General features: G+C 44.9%; 1 protein-coding gene across 9 annotated transcripts in view; it reads left to right on the forward strand.

Moving 5' to 3' along the window:
- The window catches only part of SRGAP2 (SLIT-ROBO Rho GTPase activating protein 2), a 227,132-nt gene that overhangs the window by 10,247 nt on the left and 189,500 nt on the right, over positions 1-27,385 (forward strand). The gene's annotated exons all lie outside the window — the stretch shown is intronic.

Consider the following 27,385-nt stretch of genomic DNA (forward strand, 5'->3'; position numbering starts at 1 on the left):
TGCATGCTGTATCCTCTCTTTGGAAGGAATCTCTTTCCTTGAACCTGGACAACTTAGTCATCCTTTAAAAGCCAACTCAGATGCCACCATTTCCAGGAAGTCATCCCTGCTTGTCCCTTCTCCCTGCACGGTGATCCCAAGTGCAGTTCCTCAGCATCTCCCATTGCTTTCTGCACCCTGTTAATCAACACACCCTTAGCATTTCCTCAGCAGTGTCCTGGTGCTTACTTGTATTACTGCATTCATTATATTACATTGTAATCTTTCTGTTTACATCTTTTTATTTACAGCTCACTGAGCACCTTGGGAACAGACTTCTCTTTTATTCACTTGCATGTGTCCAGCTTCTGGCACAAAGAAGCACTAAAAAAGGCTCATAAATAGGACTGAATGTTTTCTGAGTTGAGGTTGGATGTGATGGTGCCTTGTTTCTGTGTTTCTCCCCTTACTCCAATAAAAAGCCTTCTCCTTATGTTAATGTTATTTGAAATTCAAAGTGGATCAAACATGGTGTGAATATTGCCATGATGCATGGACAAGTACACACGGACCGGCGTGTGGAGGCTCCCCAGTGGGGGTGTGCTTTTCCTCTTTCCTACCCCCTCTCCCCTCTTTAAAATCACTGCACTAGAGCTATAATTGAGTTGATCAAATTTCTTCAATCATCTCTCTTTCCTAGGAAACCAAGAAAAATATTAACTCTGAAACTCCAGAGTGTAAAACAAAAGTAAGGACAAAGTCTACATTTTTCCGGGATTTATTCATCATTTTAAACATATATGAAGTCTAAAGTTGAGAAAGTTGTGGTCTATTTTATTATTTCTTAATAAAAAAATTTTTTAACGTTTATTCAGTTTTGAGAGAGAGAGAGAGAGAGAGAGAGAGAGAGAGAGAGAGACAGCATGAGTGGGGGAGGGGCAGGGACAGAGAGGGAGACAGAATTGGAAGCAGGCTCCAGGCTCTGAGCTGACAGCACAGAGCCCAACATGGGGCTCAACCTCACGGACCACGAGATAATGACCTGAGCTGAAGTCGGACACTTAACCAACTTAGCCACCCAGGCGCCCTTAGTTGAGGTGTATTTTAAATCCGAGTAGACTTAGTAAAGGGACTGTTGTGATACTTTTTTGAAGTATGGGTTTGGAGAGAGCTTTTGGTTCCTTCAAAGCCACCGTATGATCTGCAGAAAATGGGGAGGAAAGGTCCAAAGGGACAAACAGGGAGACTCTCCCCTCTGGTTTTTCAAGTCATTTGGTATTCAGTAGCCTTGACCTTATTTATACATTGTGAATGAGTGGTTCTGAACTTGAAATATATCTTCATGAGGAAGGAAAAACAGCTGGGGAGTGCACCTCCTCCATTTCTGTGGATATTTTAGGATGCCATCTGTTACGGAGAAGGCAGACTTTTAAAATAACCTTTTCTTCTAAAAATGTACTAATCGGGGGACAGGTGACCCGAAAGACATTTTGAAAGTTGGGACCTCGTCTTTGCTGTCTGACCCCAGATCCTGCATCTCAAATCACAGCTTGGTGGGTAGAGTCTCAGTGCCCTGGAGAAGGTGACCTCACCAGCCATGGGGATCTGGGTGGCCAGGGCTCCACAGGAAGAAAACCAAAGGATCCAAGAGCATGAGCTGGCCAAGACATGCCATGCCATGAGCTCTAAGAAATACATCCTGTCTCTGAAGAATTGGCAACAGTTTCTCCAAACATTGGAACATTTTAGAGATCTCTTCCTTTCCCACTAGTCTTTCTGTTGTGTTTTTATTGATTGATTGACTGGGGTGGAGGGTATTGGGCCAGATCTTGTCAGATGAGTAGGCTGCTCTTTGGGGAGGCATCCTGACTGAGGCACGTGTTTTGGAGCAATATGCCTTTTGGGGCATAACAAATTGAACTGCAGGATTCTACGTGGGAGAAATGGTTCCCAGGAAAAAGGGAGCTACTTGGAGGCATTAAGCTTGGGTTTTAGATTGGCTTTGCCATTCACCACTGTGATTTTGGGGTTAACTCACCTCAGGTCTCAAGATCCCTAGTGTCCTCATCTGTGAAATGGGGACAACAGTTCTTGATCCTGGCTAACGATGATAAAGATGGCGGCTAGCATTTCCTGAGTGCTTCTTATATTTAAGCTCCAAGTGCTTTGCATATATTAATTCCTGCATCTCCCCAAAGCCTTAGAGGGTGACTGTTTTTATGATCCCCACTTCTCAGATGAGGCGTGGGGAGGCTCAATAACTTACTCCAAGGCACACAGCTGGTAAGTGATGGAGACCTTATGAGTCCAGGCTGACTTAGCACTGTTTTAGTTGATTGTTCTCATTTCCTGTATCATGATGCGCAAAGGAGTTAATGCAGTGTTCTGAATGTCTTCCTCATACACACCTACCTCACCTCCATCGGCCTTGGTTTTTCTCATCTAGGAAATTAGGGCTTGAATTAGGAGATTCCTAATGCCCTCCCAGCTTTCATGGTTATAATTCATGCTTATTTAAGATATTGAAGATGGCAGTTTTACCGCTATGAAGCAGGCACACTCAATAAGAACAAAAAACTGTTATGTTCTCTGAACTTCACTCTTCCCAGTGTCAGAGCTTGCCCCGTCTGCCCGGCTGCTACACGCGGACATGGCAGTTGGGGGGACACCATGTGGTGGCTGAGTGGCAGCTGGCCTGGAGAGCAGTTGAAGTGGTACTCGGTCAGGTGTCACTATCTGATAGGAAGATGTGCCTCGCACTTGGGGACATTGAGGGGGAGGGAGGGATGGTTACTCCTGGCCTGGCGGTGGACCTGTGACCAGATTACTAGGGACAGTAACTGCTTTAATCAGGATAAATATATTAAACCTTGGACTTCCCGTGAGCTCAGAGGCTTACAGAGTGAGAAAGTTCCATGCTGTGGGTGGGCCTGAAGTGGAACTTGTGTAAGCCTTGGTATCATAGGCATGGATGTTGCTGTGTGCAGTGCTTGAATGACAAGAGGAAGTTGGGTGATTGTCTTTCGTTACAATTTAAGAAATAGGGAAGTGAGAGGCTTTTAATCCCTGACATCTGGGCTGAGATGAACCAGGGGGAGGCTGTGTGGATGTGGAATGGGAGTCGGGTTGATCTAGACATCTGGCTGTGGGGGAAGTGACTTCAGGCTCTCCTAGGATGTAGGATGGCCTCTTACACCCCTCTTCATGTGTTAGGCCCTTTGTCGACTCAGGGATTTGTGTGTGGATTGTGATGAGGTATGTTGTAATGCGGAGTTGAAGTGTTTTCATGTTTGTGTTTGTTTTCTTTTCACCTAATGAATAGACTAAGAGACAGTGTGTTGTTTTTAAATGAGTACTATTAATAATAATGACAGCTCATATTTTTATCATTACAGCATATAACAAAGATCATTCGTAGGGAGGCAGGGACGGTTGTAGGGTAATGGACGGCCAGCTGCATAATGTTGGACAAGGCCTTCCACCTTTGGTATTCCCATCTGCTTGGCTGGAAAGTAGAAACATGGATTACTGGCCCTTTGCTTCATCATTCTTAGGACCTGTGACCTAACACTGGCCGTTATAGAGTGAATTGCTGCCTGGAGTTTCCATGTTGATTATTGTCCTGAGGGAAGGATAGAAACCAGAGGATGGATGCACCATAGATTCTTCCTACTCATCTCTCCCACTCCTGGTTTCAAGTTTCATCTTTAAATGGCATTAATAGGCTTTGTGTGTTGGTCGTTGTTGGAGTCAGTTGCGTTGTATCTCTTGATCTCTCTTATTTATTCAGTGATTTTCTGGTGATGTAAGTTGTCTCAACTCTTCACTGTCAGCAAATTTCAACGAAACATCGAAGCATTTTGGGTAGGTGGTGTTGGCTGTTTTGATTCATAAGGTTCTTGGTCTGGATATTTTAAGGCCGGTAACAACACAATTTAAACACATCTAGTATTCCATGAGACTTCCTTCGCACCCCCACTGCCAAAGCCTGAAAGCGATTTGTGCCACTTCTTTCTTTCTAAGAGTAAATGTGCATGTGAGCTCTCATTTGCTCTCTTGCCTGGGAAGCAACGCTGCTGGTCCAGAAATGCCAGCTCTTCTGAAGTCAGCAGCAAAAAGAGTTAATCATTATCTAGGTAGAAACAGAAACCTCCTAAGTTTTTAACCTTCCATGGCCTCACATATCTCCTCCTTGCTGCTCCTAGAAGACCGGGCACTCGTGCGCATAGGCGTGTACACGCATTCGTGCGCATGCACACACTCTTCTTCTCTCTCTCTCTCTCTCTCTCTCTCTCTCACACACACACACACACACACACACACACACACACACACACACCTTAATGTAAAATGATCTCATGTTTATGAGAGCTGGGATTACTTGGGAGGGATACTTGTGTTTTGTAGGCTCAGTGGGCATGATGTGGAAACAGGCCTATTGGGCCCATGGAGATTGCAGATAAGAGTGTGATATGTAATTGAGTAAGAATTTGAAAAATTATCCGATAACATTAGGAGCGACAAAGCACTGCTTTTTTGTTTTGTTTTTGTTCCCTTTCTTGCCTCAAAAACTATTTGGAGGAGGAATAAGGAGTTAGCATGGTTTCTAGGGTGTGGGAACCACCCCCCCCCACACCCCATGAACCAAATATGTTTGCCCAGTCAGAGAGTGTGAGGTCACTGAGAGATCTTGACAGATCATTTAGTACATTCTTCTGCCCCGGGCAATTCTTCAGACTAATCATTTCAGGAAAAGGGCTGTCAGCTAACCTTTAAAATCCTTTCCAGAAGAGTACACCACAACCTACCTTCCCATCGTGTTCCAGTGACCCAGGCTATAAATGGTCAATTCCTTCATTTACAGAGCTTGAAACAGGATAAGAAAAGAGGCTTGATGAATCAAACTTATATTTTTGCTGCTTTTTGCTGCTGCGGCCACACCCTCTGTATAGACCTTTGCTTCTTTTGGGTTCTCAGGCTTGGGGAAGGAAGAGGTAATTAATGATACTCTCGAGGCATTGGCTCAGGCTTCTGGGGTGTTCTTCCCAATCCCCTCCCCTCACTTCTATCAGTGTTGGGATCCTTTGTATTAAACACAGAAATCATGAACTAGTTTAAACCAGCATCCCTTTATTTAGCGCCTATGATGTGCTTGGTTTGGGGCTGGGTCGTGGGCATACGCATACAGAGATACAGAGCAAGGTTTCTGCTTTCAGGGAGCAGTCGGTGTATTCAAAGGGGTGGGCAGACTTCACTGGTACAGGAAGGCCCACACTCAGAGGAGAGAGGGCTGTGACAGTGAGGGAGGGAGACAGGCTGGTCGAGGTGGAAGAAGGTGAGTGTGCCTAGCGTGTGCAGCGCACCTGGCAGTCTCTTATCTCCTTGAACCTCTGAATGGTGCAACAACAGGGCGGGGGGATTTTAGGCCTTTCCAAATATTTTGGTCCTTTTAAAAAAATTTTATTTACTTTGAGACCATTATTCATTCACATGCAGTTGGAAGAAATAATAGATTACACATACCCTTTACTTAGCTTCCCCCAATGGTTAGAATCTTTCAAAACTATAGTACAATGTCACAACCAGGATCTTGACACTGATACAGTCAAAATACTGAACAGCCTCTTTACTGCCTGGATCCCTCCTGTTGACCTTATTTTATTTTATTTTATTTTATTTTATTTTATTTTATTTGTGTTTGTTTATTTGTTTAGAGAGTACATGGGAGAAGGGCAGAGGGAGAGAGAATCTTAAGCAGCCTTCATGCCCAGCACAGAGCCTGGCACCGGGCTCAGTCTTACATCTGTGAGGTCATGCCCTGAGTTGAAATCAAGAGTCGGACGCGTAACTGACTACCCAGCTAAGCACCCTTGGTGTTGACCTTTTATAGTTTTGTCCCTCCATCATCCTCTCATCTCGCCTACCTTAATCCTTAGTCCTTAATTCCCGGAGCCACCAATCCGTTCTCATGTCTATGGCCTCGTCATTTCCAGAATATCATATAAGTGGAATCATATAGTTTGTACCTTTTAGGATTGGCCTTTTCTCACTCAGCATAATTCTCTGGCAATCTGTCCAGCTTGTTGCGTATGTCACTAGTTCCTTCCTTTTTATTACTGAATAGTATCCCATAATGGGGGTGTACGTTGGTTTACTAACCGGTTACCCATTGAAGGACGGTGTGTTTCCAGTTTGGGGTGATTATACATAAAGCTACTGTGAACATTCATATACAGATTTTTGTATATATTTTTTAAAAGTAGAGGCAGTTAAAAATTTTTTTTCATGTTTATTTATTTTTGAGAGACAAAGAGAGACAGAGCATGAGCTGGGGAAGGACAGAGAGAGAGGGAGACACAGAATCTGAAACAGGCTCCAGGCTCTGAGCTGTCAGCACAGAGCCTGATGCGGGGCTCGAACCCACAAACCGTGAGAATATGACCTGAGCTGAAGGCAGATGCTTAGCTGACTGAGCCACCCAAAGTGGAGGCAGTTGTGTGTGTGTGTGTGTGTGTGTGTGTGTGTGTGTGTATTTTTAATGTTTATTTATTTTTGAGGGAGGTGGGGAGAGCAGGGAGAGGGAGAGAGAGAGAGAGAATGAGAGAACTCCAAGCAAGCTGTATCAGCACAGAGCCTAACACTGGGCTTGAACCTACGAACTGTGAGATCATGACCTGAGCCGAAACCAAGAGTCATTCACTTAACTGGCTGAGCCACCCAGGCGCCCCAGTTTTGTGTTTCTTTTTAAGTGAAAAGATTGTGGATTAAAAGGTGGAAAAGCTAGGTTTTGCTTCTCACTCGGAAGTGTTGTATATGTGTTCTGAAGTTATCATCTGCCTTCTTGAGTCTCGATCTCCTTGTCAATAAAATGTTACACTGTATGTTGTGCCTACATCCCAGTGTTGTTGTATAGATAAATCGAGATAATATCTGATAACCAATGTTATAAATGATAATAAAATATAAACATATATAGGTGGGATAAGACTCCACCTCACTGTGTTTCCGACCTTTAAGCTCTGGGAGAATATGAGCCCAGACCTTACCCAGAGCAGTTCTCAAACTGCAATCTAGAGATGGCTCTTTAAGGTTGTTTTTCTTTTTCTTATTATTGCTGTGTACGTATTTCTTTTATATCCTGGTTACCCCTCCTTTGTTGGTGATATGGGCTGTATATATACCTCTCCCAGAGTTGCCTTATCTTTTCACTTTTTATTGGGTTCCGTATGTTGAAGAAATTTTGTTGTGAGATGCATCTATCTAGCTCTTGCTTTGTTGCTTGCGCTTTTCTTTCTTTCCTTTTTTTTTTAAACAAGGATCCTGAAATTACAAGGATATTCACCTGTATTTTTTTTCTAAAGGTTTGCTTCTCCCATCTCTGCCTTGGATAAACGAAGCATTTATTTTTGTCACTGGTATGAGGTAGGGGCCTAACTTTATCTTACATTCCATATGGCTAGCCATTTGTTCTAGTTTCTCTTACCGAAAGGGTCCTTCTTTTTCCCCGTTGATCTGTAACGTCACATTTGTATGCATATCGAGTCTGCAAGTACCTATGGACAAGATGTGTCCTCCAAAATGCTGTACCGGGGTTAACCCTGTACCACGTGGGATGAGGATTTCTTTCACTTGCACACACTTTCGTAAGGCTTGAAATTACAGTTTTAGCGAATTATAGTTTGAAAACTTTCCAGAGACACCCAGGGGTCTTCTCTCTCGTCTTGGGTTGGACACAATGATACCGCCTGCGGAAGCCAGGACCTAGGAGTGAGGGGAGCATGTGACTGTCACAGTTAAATGAATACATTACAGCATTTTGTGATTGTCAGTGGTTCCAAATATATCCCCTATGCCATAAATTATTGTTATGTAGGTTCTGTGACAGATCTAGAGATGTCAAGAGTCTGGTCCATATCCTCTGCAATCTTATAAACCGGTGGGGAAAAACAGCCAACGTATATGGAAAGTAACAATAAAAAAAGTTAACCCACAGCAATAGAAGAAATGACATCAGCCAGTGGATGACTGAAAATGAGTAACGTTGATAAGAACTTGAGGAATTCAGAGATGGAGAGGTGTGGGCCACAGTGAATAGACCTTGACTTACGGAGTAGGCTTTGGCCGACTCTAGAGTGGGAGGGGACAACAGAGGCAGTGTGTGTGCCTCCCTCAGCCGTGTTCCCACAGCCCCCACCCGCCCGCCCTCCGCATCGCCTCCTACACCGTAATACAAGGATGGTTTTATCCATCCTCACTCCCGCCTCGAACCCCCTTCCTCAGACACAAACTCCCTGCCAGGCAGCCTTTCATTTCATGTTCCCGGTGTCCAGTTCCGTGTCTGAGGGTCCTCAGCACCCAGTAAACGCTTGCTGAGTGATTGAGTGGACTCCGGCTAGAGCCAAGGAGCAGGATGGGGCTGGATGGTTTGGGATGACCTTGAAGGGCAGCTGGAGTTTCTGGCTCTGTGCTGAGGCGGTGGAGAACAGTGGGGGCAGTCGGCGTAAGAGTGCCCAGATGACGTTGTGTTTCAGAGAGGCTCCCCAGGGCGCCTGGGTGGCTCAGTTGGTTGAGTGTCTGGCTTCGGCTCAGGTCATGATCTCATAGTTCGTGGGTTTGAGCCCCATGTCGGGCTCTGTGCTGACAGCTAGCTCAGAGCCTGGAGCCTGCTTCAGATTCTGTATCTCCCTCTCTCTCTGACCCTCTCCTGCTCACACTGTCTCTCTCTTTCTCTCAAAAATAAATGAAAAACATTAGAAAAAGAAATTTAAACAGAGAGGCTCCCCAGTTGCGCTAGGCTGGCCAGGGAAGCCCGCCCCTGCACACACAGCGTACACTGGTGTGTGCCCAACCCCTGCGGTGGGTGCTACCAGTATGTCGCTAAATGTGACCAGTTTTTAGAGCCACCAGTAAGGGAAGTGTGATTCTCCATTAACTGAACTAGAAAGCTTTGTGCAGGCCCTTGATCCAAGGTGACCGGTGACCTGTGGTAGAGTGGCCACTAAGGCCCAGATCTGTTTGACTCCCAAATCAGCTTGTTCCTTTAACCTTGGTACATGCTTGACCACACGATAGTCATGAGGTACCACTGGCACGGGGCGCTGAGCTGCAGAGATGGGTGTGGGAGCCAGGGGCGAGGTGGGAGTCAGGCACGCCCGGCATTCCGAGCTGGGAACACACGGACAGTGGTGGTGGCAATGACAGAAATAAAGATGCTGCACTTGGCGAGAGAATGAGGGTTATTTTAGACTCCTGAATCTGAGGTGACAGTTCCCCTTGAGGAGGAATTTCATCAGGTAACTGACAGTGTCATCCGTCCCCACTTCCCCCTTTCATTAAATCTGTCATTTTCCTTTCTTCTAAATTGGGTATGTTGCACAGCAGCTGTGAAATCGGTGACACCTCGCGTACACGCCAAGTACCTGACCTCGTTTGCAGCTCTCTTACATTTCAGTTGGAGAAATGCACCCCCTTCAAGGGAACTCAATGTTTGTGTTTGGGAATTCATAGCATTTTCTTTTCCCACACCCTGTAGTGGAGAGCACTGCTAAACCTGGAAAGGAAAAATCTGAGTTCTGAGTTTCTCTGCTCTGCTGATGAATGACTCTCCTGCTCTGAGATTCGGTCAGAGACTCAGCCTGCGAATTACAGAAAAGTAGATCCAAGCCCCCCCCTCCACCCTCCTAGCTCCCAGGGTTGACAGAGAGCTGGCTAATGAACAAGTTATTTTGAAAGCATCCCAGGGAGTGTGGGAGAGGCTGAGTTCAGCAGAACAGGACCGGGTGGTGCTGGTGCTGTTTCGAGGTGTGGAGGCAGGAGTGGCTAATCGCCTTAATTTGAATCACGTTGGGATGGCGAGATGGCTCCTCCGTAGAGAGGCTGATTGGAGATTGTGGTGTGGGATTTCTTGAGAAAGGGGATCAAGCTAAAGCTATTTATAGGCAAATATATATTTTAGATATTGGCAGTGGAACTGAATGTATTCTGTCCTCACCTCCAACGGCTTTGGATTTTTAGTGTTATTTCTATTCTGAACAGTACGGCTTGTGATGTACTGTCATCCAATGCGTTTGATCCAAGGAGTCTGGAGAAATATTGTCCTCCTTTGTACTTATTTATTTTGTTAGTTAAAATTTTTTTTAATGTTTGTTTATTTTTGAGAGAGAAAGAGAGACAGAGTGTGAGCGAGTGAGGGGTAGAGAGAGAGGGAGACATAGAATTTGAAGCAGGCTTCAGGCTCTGAGCTGTCAGCACAGAGCCCAACATGGGGGCTTGAACCCACAGACTGTGAGATCGTGACCTGAGCGAAGTTGGATGCTTAACCGACTGAGCCACCCAGGCACCCCTATTTTTTTTCATTCTAAGTAACAGAGATTATGGGTGGTTGTCTTGGGAATTTTAAGCTACAGTTTGGTAGAACGAAACACCCAACTGGAGGTGGGAAGCCTTCAGTGCCAAACGCAGCCCTGACCCTGGCCACTAACTGCGTGGCCCTGCATATTTCCCTAACCTCCCCTGGCCTCAGCTTCTTTGGATAAAAGATGACCATGTAATACTGATAACTAGGGGTTGCTGTGTTGATTAAATGAGATAATCATTTCATAAATGCCTTGTAAATTACACAGCCCAAACAAATATAAACTAAGATTTTATTTGCTGTGACAGAAGAAGGTGGACATTCTCTTGGAGTTTGTTTAATGGGACTTGACCTACATAACATTGACGCAAGGATGTTTGTTGAAATGAATCACCTGTTGCTTTCTGGGCTGTACTTGAAAGGACATGCCATGCTATGGTGAGCCCTTTTAGTGCCACCCCAAGTTCCGGTTGCTCTTACACAATTTGGGCGAGATTTACACACACACATTTTTCCCCGTTGGCAACAAAACAGTGACTTGGGCAGGGAACGCATCGGGAAAGTGACTTAGCCAGCAAATATGTGATTAATAACATAGATTTGGCCTAAGTGCTAATGGGAGCCTCTGTATACGGGTAGATGGGCAGATGATAAATAGCAAGTCCACCAAGTAGTGGGTGTTGGGGAACCTCCTGGGCTCTCTCTGTGCTGGAAGCCTGCTACGCCAGTGCTGTAGTCGGTATTGAACTAAAGAAATTCATACCAGTCGACAATTTGCACGTATTTATTTGTTCTGTCTTTCTCCCCTGCTGAACTGGGAGCCCCTTGAAGGCAGGGACTGTCCCTGTTTACCTTTGTTTTTCTGGCACCTAGTGTGGTACTTGGCACACAGTAAATGTTTAGTGGATTATTGGATGAATGAATGAATCAATGAAACTCTTTGCACTTTTATTCACGTAGAGGGATTTTTGTGGAAGTCATAGATGTGTGATTATTCAAGTTGCCATCTGTTAATATTGTAGATGTCTTCTCGGCGGTCGGCCGTCGCCGAGGGGAGAGACCGTATTCATGCAGAGCCGGGTCCTGGCTGGGGCTGCCTCGTCGTTCATCGGCCTTGGCCTCATGACGCAGTGGCGAGGGCTAACCTCATGCTGTTCCTCACGGGCTCTTTAGTCTAATGGTGCCCTCCCTCAGCCCCCGCTCCCCTGTGCCTTTCTTCCTAGGCCTGCAGTTCGGCTCATTCTCGGGCCAGGCAATCTTTCTCATACATACGTTCCTCGCCTTTACCCTCCTCTTTCTCTTTTCCAGTACTTACCCAGCTATCAGGAAATTCTTCTCAAACCCTTCTAGATGGTGTGTTCCGTTCATGAGTTAAATAAAACCCAAATCAAACACCCTCCTCCAACATACCTTAAGCCTGGCAGGTGAACTTGAAAAGGCGAAGACATCCTGAAAGGGGAACAGCCCCTCCACGAGGCTCGAAGGGAAATGAAAGCAATACAGCACCAGTGCTGTCAATGTCAAAAGCTTCTAAAGTGCCCCTAAGCCTCCTTTTGAATCACTAGAAGTTTCCATTTGCCTCCTCATCTTTCCCAAATGAAATTTCCTTTTTCTCTGGCACCAGTCTTGAACAACAAAGGCAAACGAAACACTCCACACCTATTTCTCATTGCGTTTTTGCTAGTGGATAGATAATGGGATTTGGAATTGGAAGAGTTAGAGTTCTGTTGCCTGAGGGCTCTGTTGCCACTGCAGCCTTGTGACTTCGAAGCAGTTTCTGGGCTTTCTGTGCCTCAGCGTCCTCAGCCATTGGAAATATTACCGCATGCTACCAAACACCACCTATCCACAGTGTCATGGTGAAGTTTACGTATGTGTGAAACTCGGTAGTTCACAAAGCACCACGCGCATGTTAGATAATTCTAGTGTTATCCCAACTTCCCACATCAGGCTTCCTTTGCACATAGTCAGTATTTCAACTACATTGCAGGCTAAATTGGTTCTCTACTCACCTGAGAACGGAAACACAATGGCATGCCTTCTATGGTGAAATGTGTTTGAAATTACAAATAGCCTAATTATGTAATGTCATCTGTTGGTAAATTAATTGAGGGCTGTCTCTAGATTGTTAGGTGTAGATGACGGGAACTCTATTTTGTACTTCTTTGGTACCCATCACCGGTGTTTAACATAGCGCTGGACACTTAGCAGGTGACTATGACATGCTGTTGTTGATTGTTTGAAAAGCCATCTTACTCATGACCTAGAATCATTCTTATTTATAGCAATCTAGTGTCTTGACTTAATGTTAAACAAAATTTCTTTTAGAGCTGAGAGTGGAATATTGGAGGACTTTATAGATCTATTTTGGTATTGCAAACTCCAAAATTGGATAGATTTGAAGAAAATAAAATGTGCTTGCAAAAATATCGTACAAAAGATTGGCATGCGTGTGCCTATCAGGACCTTTTTTTCCGTTCCTTCTCAACCAAGGGAGCCATTTTCCCACCTCTTACTGGGGTGTTTAAAAAATTTTTGTTTAATGTTTATTTTTGAGAGAGAGAGACAGAGTGTGAGCGGGCCAGGGGTAGGGAGAGAGGGAGACACAGAATTCAAAGCAGGCTGCAGGCTCCGAGCTGTTAGCACTGAGACCAATGCAGGGCTCGAACTCACAAACCGCAAGATAAAGATCTGAGCCAAAGTCACATGCTTAACCGGTTGAGTCACCCAGGTGCCCCTACTGGGGTGTTTTAGAAACGTATACCAAGTGTGAGACCGTTTAAGCATGGAGTTTATTAATCAGCCTAAAACCAGTTTTCTTTCAACTAGGTGGTCTTAATGGCCACGATTGTACTTTTGTCTGCAAGAAACAACTCAAGTTTAGTCCTGTCCTCAGTAAGCAGTTGAGAGGCTGGGTTGACCCCGGGCAGAAGCCAGGTGTTTGCGGAGCAATAAGCTGAAAATACTAAAGAAGGCTGTTGAATACTGTGTTCAGGAGAGTTTAGAGAAAAGAATAGAGTGCTTTCTTAGGAAGAGGATGGGTGGGCTTCTGCAGAGGCAGTCTTCCAGCCCTAGCTCTTTTTTGGAAGCTTCCTAATTTTGTGGCGGGTGGGGGCTGGGGGGTGTTTGGGGGGTTGCAGAACTGCATTCATCACAGTTGACTGTATTCTTAGTTAGGTTCCTTCTGTCTTATCTTGCAAGCATATCACTGTGAATACTTAAATCATTAACAACTCATTAAAACTCTTTTGGCCATTTTCATTTTCTACCAAGCTGAAACCTGGGTGTGGTAGAAACCTGCGCTGGCCTGCTTGGCCCGGCCCGCGCCCCAGCACCTGAGCAGCTCCGAGCATTTTGGCTGTCACAAGGGCCACTGAGTAAACAACCTATTGCAGAGGGAGACTGATCACTGCCAATCCTTGAAAAGCAGAGCTGGGTGGCCTCCCGAGGCAGAGGGATAGTTAGGACGGCTCTCTTCAATCTGAAGGACTCTTCAGCAATTAACACCTTGACTCTCTCTTTATACAGCATCCTTTATTCCCTCCTCTTAGAGACTGTATTTGTATTTGTGGGTTTTTTCCCCCTCCTTAAAATATTTCTATAGCTTGTTTTCATAGTGCTTTCAGCTCTGTTATTTTATTTGGTGTCTGTGGGGCCAGGAACCAAGGTGTTGTTGGAGATGTGTTACTGGCCTTGGAGTTGACGTTCTGCCTGCAGTGCAATAGGCTATTGCAGTGCTTCTGGGTGCTTGTTGTCTAATTTATAGATAAATCAACACACACACACACACACACACACACACTCACACACACACATATCTTACCTTATTCCAAACAAAATGGGTGATGGTGTCATGGTTTAGTGCCTCCTAAAAAAAAATTTTAAATATTAGTAATTTCCTGAATTCTCAATACCTTACTTTTGTCTTGTAAGTAAAGAAAGAAAAGACTTTCTGCTTTTGACTTGAGTTGTTGGACTATTTGTCCCTTGGTGAGCTGATCAATTGCCACTTGAATTGCTAGAAAGATGTTCAATCAATCAGAATATTTCTGCTACATTGGCATGCTTTGTCATGGAAATGAAAATGACAGCATGTTTTTGTCAGTTGAAATGAATAGGTTTCCTTCAGATCGATGCTAGAGTTGGTGTTATGGGTGTCTCAGACTATGAGTGTCAGTGATTAATTAGGAAAATGCCCGATGGAGGCACATGATCTCACCTTCCATCTTCTAGATACATCTCCTTGTTGGTGAAGCGAATGCCAATATTGGCATTTCTTGTGAGTGCAGGCAGGACCCAGGACACCATCTCTGTGGGGCCTACCAGAGGGCTCTGCTTTTTCTTAAAAGACATTCAATTCAATTTGTATAAAAAAAGGTCATTCCTTCATTTTTTCATTCATGTCCTCGACATGTAGCCATGCGGGTCCACTAGGTGACAGACTCTGGCCTGGTGCTGGCGATAGAGTTATCAACAAGACAAGCAACTCTGCGTTCACAGTGCTGTAATCCTGGTGGGAGAAATGCATGGTAGGCCCATGGATCAGTTAAAATCAGGAAGTGGAGTGTTGTGAAGGAAATAAAACTAAGGTGCTGTGCTCAGAGTGGCTGGCAGAGGCAGGGCTTACCTAGCCCAGATGCAGTCAGGGAAGGCCTGTTGGAGGAGGCCACATCTGAGCTGGCCATGGGGTGTGGAGAAAGAGTCAGCCAACGGCAGGTCTGGGGGCACAGGGAGCAGCAGATGCTAAGATCTGAAGATGCACAGAGCTGTGCGTGTCTGGGGAACAGAAAGAAGGTCTGTGTGACCACGAGGCAGAGAGCAGCGGGAGAGGGTCTAGAGTGAGGCGGAACAGGCAGGCAGCGTCAGACCACACGGAGCCTAGAGAGCATGGTGCTGACTCTGCATTCGGTTCCAGGTGCCCCCGGAGGACAATGGGGAGGGGACTACACATCGGATTTGTTTCTTTCATTTATTTATTTGTTTGTTTGCTTATTTATTTAAAGAGATAGCAAGTGGGGGAGGGGCAGAGAGGGAGACCAAATCCCTCTCTCTTAGTACACAGCCTCCTGCGGGGTCAAACTCACAAACCGTGAGATCATGACCTGAGCTGAAACCAAGAGTCAGACACTTAACTGACTGAGCCACCCAGTCGCCCAGATTTGTTCCTTTTAAAGATCACACTGCTCACCATGGGGAAAATAGATGTTAACGGCCAAAAATGGAAGGAAGGATGTCAGTTACAAGACTCTTGGTGGGAATCACTGATGGTGTCTTTGGGTGAAGAGTGGACCGATGGGAGACTTGTTTTCTCTCTTCACCAGGTGAAACCAGAGTAAATGGTATTCTTAAGATATGGATTTATAAGGAGCATTTGCAGGGAAGAATGCCAGGGCGTGTATGGAGCTCTGATTTCCATTCAGGCAAGACGAGTGACACACCTTTCCCTGGGACAGTGTTAAGGCTTATGTCGAAGGCACAGGCTCTAGAGGACATAAGGCAGGCTTGCAGATAAGACCTGAGCTCTGCAGGCCCACTTGAACTTCTTTGTAAGCCCACTTGAACTGATCTGGAAGAGTTTCAAGCTTTAGTTCTCTATTTGCCTAAGGCTGGGTAGAAAACCAGCTATTGGGTGTGGTTTGGGGGCTGTTGTCAGGGCCCCTGTAAGAGGGTGGGCCTGAAGACATCTCTTTCACTGTTAGCTTGACCGGTTTAAAAACGGTTTCTTCCTCACCTTGCTCAAAAGTGCTGTTTGTTTATTTATACATTAGTGTTCGATCACATTGGTTTCCCATTAGAGTTTTTTTTTTAAGTTTATTTATTTACTTTTGAGAAAGAGGGAGAGAGAGAGAGAGAGAGAGAGAGAGGAGCAGAGAGAGAGGAGCAGAGAGAGAGGGAACAGAGAATCCCAAGCAGTCTCCACACTCTCAGTGCAGAGCCCAACACAAGGCTCGAACTCATGAACTATGAGCTGAAATCAAAAGTTGGACACTTAACCGACTGAGCCACCTAGGCCGCCCCCACCCATACCCAGCCCCCTGCAATTAGACCTTTGATAAAGGTGTAAGGCTCCTAGATGCCACTGGGGAAAGGAGAGGGTCTTAGGGAAAGTGATTATATATGGTCGGGTGATGGGGTGGGTGGAGAGGTTGAAGCATCTACATAGCAACCTACCTAACAATTTTGCGTGGCTTTGAACTCCTGGCCTCTCAGGGAATTGGTTTCTTAGTGTATTTAAATGAAGGAGTTGGATTAGATCATCTCAGGCCCTTTTAGATGACCCTCCCAGCTGGGTAGATTTGTACCTAATGGCCCAGGCTTCTGTGTTTTCCCCCAGTTTGTCCTACCAGGAGCTCTCTGTGGCAGTGTGTAAAATGCCAACTCACTGGTTTCCCCAGGAAAGGAAGAGTCCACAGTTTCAGAATGGTATCAGCCGTGGCGCCTGCATTCTGGTCATGCAGCAGTGTTCAGAGTCTCTGCTTCCATGTTGGGGTTTTTATCTGTGGGAGCCAGAAGGGCCTATGCACCCACAGTAAGTTACATTTACATAGTGAAGAGGTAGGCAGGCAGATAGCCTGAAGCAAGCAGAAAGAATTCTCAGGTCAAGATTTTCCAGGGGAAAGATCTGAGTCATCAGCAATTATATAAAACAGAATTTCACCTCCGTGACTTAAGATTATCAGGAAATGTACAGCGAGGGATGTAATGTTGTAGAACAAACATTAATTGCAAATACCTCATATTTGTTTAGTATCTTGTACTTTGTGATGTGACTTCACGTATATGATGGCGTTTGACCTTAAAAATCATGTGAAGTAAGCAGGGCAAAAATTATTAACCTCGTTTAACAGATGGGAAAACTGAAGCATTAGGTAGACTAAGTGACTTGTCCAAGGTCACACAGTTTTAACAAAGACAGAATAGAATTTAGAATGAAGATTTTTCAATCTATTTCAAATCTATTTATCAAACTTTATTAAGGTATAATTTATATACTCTAAAATGCACACATTTTATTTATTTTTATTATTTGTTTATTTATTTATTTTTTAAAGTAGGCTTCACGCCCAGTGTGGAGCCTAATGTGGGGCTTGAACTCATGACCCTGAGATCCAGACCTGGGCTGAGATCAAGAGTCAGATGCTTAACCGACTGAGCCACCCTTGTGCCCCTAAAGTGCACCTGTTTTAAACTTACAGTCCAGTGAGTTCTGATCATGTACACACTGTGTAACCACAGACATAATCAATGTATTAAACATTTCTATATCCCAAAATTTCCTTCCTGTTCCTTTGCATTAATTAATCTCTCACCCTCACCCCTCCCACCCCCAAGATCTTTTGATGTCTAGTCCAATAGTCTTTTACTATCTCACACTCTGATTTGACAGCCTTTTCAGCTCTATCCTTTTAGGGAAAATACTGGCTGGCAGGCAGCCAGCCAGCCTCATCTTGTTGAGTTATGAGAATGAATGGGAAGCTGGTGGGTTGGTTACTCCATTGTTAGTTCCTTCCTTTCCTTCTTTTACCAGCTCCAGGCTATAGAAAGATCATATGGGTTCTTCTTGCCAGCAGAGTTCGAAGGACAGGACACCTGCTTACCTGTCTGTACTGGCCTCCCTGTTGTCTGCAAGGGGCAGGCAGAAGGTCATGGGCTGGTGGAGGGGACGACCTCTAGAGGAAGCCCTATCCTGCATTATCTGCTCAGTCTTCTCCTTGGAAACCAGCTTTCTGCTGCTTAGTTGCAATTCCCTAAGGCCGTAAGCAGTCCAAACCCCACATCTGATGAATAAATCCTGAAGGTGTTGAAGATTCCAGCTCTGAAAAAGGAGCAAAACCCTGGATTTCATAGGGCAGGTCCTGGATAGAGCCATCCCCTTGCACCTGTTAGGTTCTGAGGAGAGACACTTCCCAATATGCCGCTCCCAAGTTCTGGATTTCGACCACATTGTCCAGCACATTCCAGAGGGTTAAGGTTTCTGGCTGGGTGTCGTGTGGCATCTAGCAAAAGACGGGAGAGAGCCTGATCCTTTTCGTAGGTGGCTTTGCCCCAAGACCAGCAGGATAGAAGAAGGTGCCCTAGCTGTGCCCCTAGAGTGGCCACAGGAGATGACCCAGACTGTGGTCTCTGCTTTTCTAGGTGACATTGCACCCATCTAGCCACTCTGTTTGAGGACAGCCCAGATGCTCTTAACACAGATAATAATCTCTTTCATTTGTTTTGGGCTATGTGAACTTACAGGGCCCTTTCATGTCCATTATCTTCTTGTTCTTCTCAATAAGTCTGGTACCTTCTGTTAGGGTAAAAGCCTTATCTCTTCTGACCTAGGACAGCTGCAGGGACAGAACAGACTCGGATTTCTCTTCTGCAAAACTCATCTTAAATCTGGGGCCCTGCAGTATTGATTTTCTTCCAGTTATCTTCACAAATTTCACTGGCTTTGCTGAAGGGAAAGAAAAATCACCAGGCTGCATGCTTGAGCTTCAGGTTTCCTCTTAGTTGGCAACCCCTGCCAGAGAAAATTCTTTTTTAAAGAATTGAGCCTCAGGCACTGGTTTTGCCTTGTACTCCCTCACGCCTGGCTCTCAACAGCTGGTGGCCATTCCTCGCCTCCATCTTCAGTGTGCTGCCTACCTTTCAGCTCAGTGAGTCCCTGGTCACTGCCCAGCTCAGTGAGTCCCTGGTCACTGCCCTCCTCTTTCTCCTTGTGGGGGCCCCTTGCCCACTAGGGGCTTAGAAAACAGTGGGCTTCCTGTGTTTTGTCTACCAGCAAAGCTGGTTACCCAAAGCCCATGTTGACAGCGCCACGTGGCTGACCCCAGTGTGGGTTAGGTTTTTAAAAGTCCATGAAGGTTTCATTCCGTTTCATGCCCCAAGAGAGCTTTCTGTAGCAATGAAAGAAATGCAGGAAGTGGGTAGGATGACAGATGGCCATGAAACAAAAGGACTGTATTTTAAAAGAAAACTTTTTGGAGGTGCTCCATGGGTGCTCTTGGTGACCTGGGAAGATCTTGGATTTATCTGACTGTTCTCATCTTCCACTTTGGCTTCATGTATACCTCCTTTTGGGAACTGGGGAGGGGAGTGACACCCTCCCCAGGGATCTGTGGCTGAGCTCCCGGTCTCCAGGACCAAATGGAGCTGCCGCAGCTAGGAAGCAGATTGGCTCAGCTCTCCCCACAGGGCACTGAGCTGTGTGGTTATTTCCTGTCCTTTTCCCCTAGTATTTTCCTCTCCGCAGCTCTGGGCTTCTCTTGCTGCAGGAAGTCGCCACTGCCTCATCCACCTGGACCCAGATGGACTTCTGTTCCTTCCCTGTTCCGCCCAGAGCTCATCACTTCTCTCCTGGAGGGAAGCGGGGTTTTGTTTTGTCACCCGCCTCCTGGAAGGGCTGCACCCTAGCAAGACAGATGGCTGCTGGGGCTATTTTTAACTCTCTCTAGGGAAGAAGATTCCACAACCTATTTTGGAACCTGTTCTGCTGATTGACAGCTCTCAAATTAGGAATTTCTTGCCGATACCTGACTTAAAATTCAACAGCTGTAATTGAAACTTTTTTTTTTATTCCTTTGGAAAGGAGAGAAATCCTGGAGGTTATCCAGTCTTACCCCTAATGAAGAAAATGCGACCCGCAGATTTTCTGACTCTGAATTGAAATGGAAAATAGCTCATGCTCTCACTGAGGATCCCATCAGTTTTGAGATCTGCCTTTGAAATCACACATTTGGGTGCCATTCTGTGAGACTCAATTTAATTTTCTAGGGGAAAAACAAGTGATGCTGGCGTTGGAATTGGAGATGGAGAATGCAAGGCATTAACTGCCTTACTCTGTTTTGTTTCTAGGGAGAAAGTTAAATGATGCTTATAGAATTACCTTGCCTCTATTGGCAGAGAGTAAAAATAAACTCAGCTCTCAATATACAAAGACTCCCCCAGTTCTTTTTCCTCCTCTCATACCAATGTCTTGTCTTTAAAGCAAAACACAAAAACAACAAAAAAAGGGAGAATTACTATTTTCCTCCATCAATGGAATCTTCTACATGTTAAATATCTTCTTAAAGAATATTGTCAGGTGATTGAAACTCCGCTGAAGCCTCCCTTTCCACTTGCTTTCTGAGCTGCAGACTGCACGTGACATGACGCCCTGTGCAGCCTCCCTTGACAGATTGCATCTTGATGGCATAAAGCTCCGGTGGGAAGCTAATGATGCCACTTTAGTTTCAGTGTCTGGAATTGTCATGTGGCATAGAAATCCAGCGTTCTATGCAAATAAACAGAAACATATTAGACTGGTATCAAGGGGTCTTGGCAAGGGAGCTCACCCTCTGAGACTCCTTGATACTTGGTACCCGTGCCTTTTTGTTCAATAAAGCATCACGTGAGACATTTTCTTGATGCCAGGTTGGAACATCAGATGTTGAATCAACCAATGGGCTGTGTCCAAACCTCTGGCGAAAGCCGAGGTGGCACTGGGGGCATCCCTCATCTCTTGGGCTGTGAATAATATGTGTCGCTCATGCTTACAAGAATTAGCATCTTGGTCTTTGGAAATACGGCTAAAATTCAGTGTTCTACCCACACATTTTCCATATGAGAGGTATTTAACAGGTCTGTTTTATAAATCCCAGACTGGCTTTCTCTGTTAGTTTGGACCAAGGGAACTTAAACTCATTTTGCTATCAACTAAAGGGAAACTGGCATGTATAGAGGGACCACCTTCTTATGTGGGGCATTTGGACCAGTTGTTGGTCAGTCAATCCCAAAAGTCAGTTAAAGCAGAGAATTTAAAAAAAAATCCCTAAGCATTTTAACTTAAAAATATATAAATGTATATAAATTCATAAATCTCTTGATGTGGGCCAGGGCTATTTCTTCTGGTGTGAGTCTTCTGAGTGGAGTTCTGTTGACTTTTAGCACATTATCTGTGATTTCCAGTTTCACTTTCTTTAAGTGGAGTGGGTTCCTAAATCCATTTCAGAAGTAAAATGCACATCCTGGTTCCAGATTTTTTCAAGTTCCACCACTACAGTGTTCTACCCTTGTCTTGCCCACACCTAATTAACTTATCGATAATTTGTTTTTGGCAACTTGTCTTCATCAGGTCTTTCCAAAGCATTCAACTTATTTTTCATCGGAACACTTTTTTGTATTCCTATTTAATCAGTTTATGTAATAATTTAATATATGATTAAGATTATGATTTTGTCTGTTATGAACAGACTACGGGCCCTGGGGGATCACCCAGCCTGGCTGACGGGAGTGTAAGGGAGTGGACACATCAGGAAAGGGGCTGCCAGCAGCCCGGCCGGCACAGTGTGGAGTAGGTGAAGGCCATGTCTTATTTGTCTGTGTATCTCTAGTGCCGTAAGATAGTGCTGGGCCCGTATAGGTGCTCAGAAGTGTTAAAAATCTGTGTGCGTCTGTGTGTGTGTGTGTACATAGTGCAGTGCTCTACACATAGTTGGTGCCAGACAGCTCTTTCCTGATAAATGGATTTACGTGTGTAACCACTTCACATAATGTATTCAAAATCTAAATAAGAATCTTAAGAATACCTATTGTTTAGGATTTTTAAAAAAAATGTTTATTTTTGAGAGAGGAAGAGAGCATGCAGAGCAGGGGAGGGGCTGGGGAGGGGGGCACAGATTCTGAAGCAGGTTCCAGAGCTAACAGCCCAGAGCCTGCCTGGGGGCTCGAACTCACCAGCCCTGAGATCATGACCTGAGTTGAAGTTGGATGCCTAACCAACTGAGCTGCCCAGGCCCCCCTATTGTTTAGGATTTTTTGTCGTACCTGTTTTTTCTGTTTGTGTGAGAAACTGAAAATTGAATGTGGAATGTTTATACTTGGTAAGAATAACATGCCTTTCAGGAAGATTTCTTTCCTTTCCTTTCCTTTCGTTACCTCTTTCTTTTTCCTTTTTCTTTTTTAAAGGAAGATACTTTCTTAATAATAACTATACCTCATTTTTAGAAGAATAAAAATAATCTCAGTAATAACTAACTTGTTGAGTACTAGTATGTGTTGGGCACTGTGCTAGGTGTGTGTTTCTCAATTAATCCCCACCACCCTGTTAGAAGACACAACAAAGCATGTTGTGTTATCATTCCTACTTACAGATGAGGAATGTTTGGGGGCCGGCAAGGGTGTGCGAGAAGGCCTAATCGTTGAAGAGTTGAGTAACGAGTACAGTTTGTTTTCAGAGTGCTGCTTCTTATTTTAGGGATTGTGGGTCTCTCTTGGCAGGGTAAAAGGAGCCCTTGAATCTAAAGAGGCTGCCTGGGGGTAGAAACTGATCCTTACTTTTGGCTTTCTGGGAGCCAGAGTTGCTCAGAATGTTTGAATAGCTTCTGGCAGGTGGTGAGGTAAAGCCAAAGTGGCAGTGGAAACGAGCCGCTGTGGGGCATTAGATCTTGCCTGTCACTTTCCTCCCCGTCCCTCACTTGTTGGAGGGCCCTTCCGAACTCTGGTTCCAGTAGTCTGGATGTGTGTGAACAAGCTGCTTGCAGCCAACACAAACAGCAGTGTGGGTCCCCAGGGCCTGGGCTGGGAGCTGGGCAGCGGGCGGAGGGGCTCCCTTTTGGAGCAGTGATGACGGAAGTAATTTTCTGAGCTGTTGGCATGAGATTGGTTTGAGCTGAAGTTAAGAGAGAGTTGTGGTCTTTTGTCTCTCCACCCTTTTGTGATCCAGCAGATACCACAAACTTTGTCTTTATGAATTCACTCACAGACAGAAATGAATCTAAAAACAACAACAACAACAACAACATTAATCTGTGGGTCTCCTGGTCAGGAGGGCGGGGAACAGCAGCAACGGCAGCAAACAAAAAAACATGCACGAGCTGGCAAACAGTTTCTCTGCAGGGCTAAGTCTGCATGTCAGACTCATCCCTTTTTTGTAGGTTGGAAGGAGAGAGTATTTACAAGTCACCTTCTCTAATCCCCCTTCTCAAAAGAAAAGCAGTAGCTAATTTTGTGGTTAGCTTTAAATTAATATAGACACCCCGGCCTAGAAGTTAAATGAAAGAATTCTCAATGTACTTTTCAGCCAAAGGGATTTTATGCTGCTGTGTGGCCGCTTTTTTTTTTCTACTTGTCTGCAGCAGTTATAATTTTTGACAGATGTCTTGACAAGAGTGTAGATTTTGATTGAAGAGGGTGATTTTATTTAATAGCAAGACTGATTTCGTGTTAGAATGAATTCTCTGGATCCTTCTTGGATTACTTTATGTTCTTTGAAAAGAAAGACATTGACTTGTCTTGGCAGTCTGGGTTTTCTCCGGAGCTGGATAAAGTTGGCTAAGTCAGGGATTCTAGAATAGGGAGAGAATTTTCAGTGGTGTGTGTCAAATCCATGAGAATGTTCTGTGTCCATCATGGTGGTAGGCTCCTCCACTTTGGACTTAAACTCTGAGGGCTGGCTCCCTGAAATGCCAGCGTCCTAGTCATGCACACAAGCAGAAATTGTCCACGCCTGGGCCTTCTCTGGATGTCATTCTTCAGTTTCATATTTGAACAGAATGAAGTCATACGGCCCTCACAAAACCACTGGCCTTAGCAGCGCCCCCAAAATATAATCCTCAAAAGAGCCTTGGAAGGTGGATATTGACATTATTATCCTCGTTTTATGGAGGGGAGCCTGAGGCTCAGAGAAATTAAGTCGCAGGCCTGAGGTCACATAGATCCTAGGAGCTGAGACTCAGGATTCCAAATTTGACTTAAAGTCTATACTTTCTTTCCCCACAGGGCTTTTGAACTTGACTTCAACCCTCTGCCATTTATGTTGCCATTCACATTCCTTGGAAGTAATGGACTGAAATGGGTTGAAGAGAGAAAAAGAGAAACCTAACTGTGAGCGTTCAGTTAGGTGCTTGTGGGGGACCTTGGCTGCCAAACGGGAGCGGACAGCCCTATCATTTTCACTTATGCTGACAGACTTCCTCCTCCGCTGCTGGTGGCTAGTGGGTAGGAATAGGGATGCTGTGTAGGGGAGAAGATGCTAAATGCGGCTTCCTCTGATTTACATAATAAAATAAGAATCTCCTCAATGGCCTTTTCCTGTCTGCTGGTGGCTGTGGTAGAGTGGGCCACCCTGGGGACAGCCTCCCTGGGTCATCAGGCTTACAAAGGGTCTTGGGATCAAATGTGCAGTTAAATTGATGAGACCAATTCATTAGAATAAAGGCTCCCCCTACTCCCAGAGCTGCGTGGGGCTCAGGCCAGTCTCTCTCCTTTAGGAGTCAATCTAAGATTGCCTCTCAGGAAGAGACCTACGCTGCCCTTTTCCACAGATTTGATTATGTGACGGGAGGCAAAGATTTCTTCAGCCAACATCAAAATACTCAACTTTGAAAGAATTTTTTTGAGTCTAGTTTTCTTCCTGCTGTTTCATTTAGAAATGATTGCTCTATAAGTTTAGAAGGTGATGTAGTACCCTTTTTTTTTTTTTAAGTCTGGGAGTGGGAGGGGTTTTGCAGACATTGTGTGCATGCTTGTGTGTGTGTATGTATGTGTGTATGTGTGTATGTGTGTGTGTGTGTGTGTGTGTGTGTGTGTGAGAGACAGAGTGTGTGTGTGTTTTACCTCCTTCAACTGTGACTGCCTGGCGGCCGGCCTAATCTCTCCCCTGCTCTGGATCCTTTAAATCAGCATTTAATTACCTATTTTGGTGCCCCTATGAGGGTGGTTTTTTTTTTTTTTTTTGGCTTTTTTCTGAACTCATAAAGGACACCTTAACCCCAGAGGGAATAACACCACTTCCCCTGCACCTCCAGTGGACACTCCTTTTCCAAAAGACAAAGTGGTTTGCGTTTTTCCTCTTTGCATTAGTTCACAAAACACCTTTCATTTCTTTTGCTCTTGATGGTCTTATACTTGTAAAGTTAAGAAGAATCCATTGAAATCGAAAGATGTTAAACTGAGACAGCTATACTTCCAGCTAGGGGCTGACTTTAGTCTGTAATTTCAGACTTATTTTGATTATAAAGAATAGTGCCCTCCCCCGCTTTTTTTTCGCTTTTCTTTCTAGTTCTATAGTCAGAAGTCTGCCGTTCTCTATCTAGTGCTATAATTACAGTCTGGTCTAAAATATAAGAACCTTAAAGTTCATAATAGAAACAGTGCATACGCACTTCGTCTTACAGAGCTCACTTGGCCTCTAAAGGTCATTTAGTCATTCAACAAGTACCATTGAGCACCGACTTCTATACATAAACTCTGCTAATGCTGGAGATTCAAAGACAGAGAGAACATGGTTCCTGGCCCCGAGTGTTGCATTATCTGATTGGTGAGACCCACATACAAACAGCCAGGCAGAGTCAGTCTAAGAATTGTTGTAATCAAGCTTGTCCATAGAATAGCAGTTTCCACGCTGTGTCGGATTTGCCTGTTGACTTTCTTGTTCCTCTGTGGGATCTTGAGAGCCGGGAATGGGTATGGATATGCATACGGATGTGACACGAGTGAGTAAAAGGATGTTTATTACCAAGGCCAGGCCTGTCTTACGAGGTGCTTCATGGGTTTTAACCTTCCTGCCAAATGTTTTTGTTACTAAGGACTAATAGGAAGTGGCCTTGGGGTGGAGCCACCCAGGAAATGATGGAGTTTGCATTCTTTCTTCAGCAAAATGTCTGATTTGCTTTTAAGAATCTTATTAGATTAGGGGCAACTGGGTGGCTCAGTCGATTAAGTGTCCGGCTTCGGCTCAGGTCATGATCTCATGGTTCGTGGGTTTGAGCCCCGCATCGGGCTCTGTGCTGACAGCTAGCTCAGAGCCTGGAGCCTGTCTTCAGATTCTGTGTCTCCCTCTCTCTCCGACCCTCCCCTGCTCACGCTGTCTTTGTCTCTCAAAAATAAATTTAAAAAACTTAAAAAAATTTTTTAAAAAATCCTATTAGGTTAAATCTCATGAAATTGTCATTTTGTAGATTATTTCACATGGTTAAGACTAATAAAAAAGAGACCATTTTTACGGTTTCCTGGTCTTCTTTACATTTAGGACATTCACAGAAGGTGAGGTTCCGGGCAGGTACTGGGTATCCTGAACATATCTCTAGTGGGTTAGCGTTTCTGAATGTTTGGAGCTTTAGAGAGGAAGGCTATGCATCAACTATTTCTGCGACACTCAGCTGTGGAGTGGAATTCCTCCAGGCAGTGCCATTTTGTAGACCGGACAGGGAATAAAACTTTTTCTCTGTGCTTATTTAAAAATATTTTCATTTACCTTGGAGAATGTACAAGAACAGGGTTTCATGCATATATAAGAGGAAACAGCAAGTGAAAAGGATGAGTGAGTACACAGCAGCATGAATGGGTGCTATTCTTAGCTGGGGCTCTAACAGAGAAGAACAGGACACAAGGTGCTTCTGGATGTGGACTCCAGCTGCCCCAGGCTCGAGCCAAGAGGCTTCAAGTCAGAGGGCAACTTGTGACAGCTGCCGGTGTCCTCTAGACCTTTGTCTTGTGGTGGAACATTTTACACTCTCTGTGTCTCAGGCTGAGGTTGAGGAGGGGTGGCTCTCTTTTTCAAGGGGATATGGAGGGGTGCGTGGGTGGCTCAGTCGGTTAAGCATCTGATTCTTGATTTCGACTCAGGTCATGATCTCGTTGTTTGTGAGTTTGAGCCCCATATCGGGCTCTACATGGACAGCGAGGAACCTGCTTGGTATTCTCTCTCTCTCCATCTCTCTACCCCTCCCCTGCTCTTGGTCTCTTGCTCTCTCAAAATAAATAAACTTAGGAAAAGGAATGGGGGTGGATATGGAGAGAAAGAGTAGTCCAAGTCTGGGGAAGCAGACTTCCCACCTGTTCTGCTTCTTTCACAGGGAAGATCTGGATGTCTGTGGTAGATGAAACAGCCATTCTCATTCTGGGTGGTTTAGCTCCCGAGAAAGAGAGTGGTACCTTGACTGACTGGACTAACCCTTCTTCAGCAGTTCAAGAATTCTTTGCTTGTTTTTCAGTCTTTCATGGTGGAGTTGAAGTTGATTTGCTTTTGAAAGTGAAAGACTAGGAATAGAAATTCGTGACATCTCTTCTAGCCACAGCAGAGTGCCG

Source organism: Suricata suricatta, chromosome 3, assembly GCF_006229205.1.
Source record: "Suricata suricatta isolate VVHF042 chromosome 3, meerkat_22Aug2017_6uvM2_HiC, whole genome shotgun sequence".
Lineage (NCBI taxonomy): Eukaryota > Metazoa > Chordata > Mammalia > Carnivora > Herpestidae > Suricata > Suricata suricatta.